We start from the raw sequence: 307 nt of genomic DNA on the forward strand, positions 1-307 counted from the left end.
GGGCGGGGCGACCCGGCTCGCTCTTAGCGTCTCTCTGCGGCGGGCGTGTCTCGAGGCGCGGGCCGGGGCGGAGGGGGCGAATGAAGGGCGGGGCTGGGGCGGGGTCGATGTAGGCGGAAGCGGTGAGCGAGTTCGAGCCTTAGCTGGAGTCGAAGCCGTTCGGGCCGCCTGAGCTGCGTCGGCGGGGTTGGCCGGGGCGGCGGGCCGCAGAGCCTGGGCGGGCGGGCGAAGGGCCGGGAATCGAGGCCGCGGCGCGGGTTGCGGGCGGACCGAGGGCTCGGCCCTGTGCGGTCTGCGTTGCGGGCTG

This window comes from Echinops telfairi, unplaced genomic scaffold (assembly GCF_000313985.2).
Source record: "Echinops telfairi isolate 266 unplaced genomic scaffold, ASM31398v2 ScPeMD7_7420;HRSCAF=8458, whole genome shotgun sequence".
Taxonomy (NCBI): domain Eukaryota; kingdom Metazoa; phylum Chordata; class Mammalia; order Afrosoricida; family Tenrecidae; genus Echinops; species Echinops telfairi.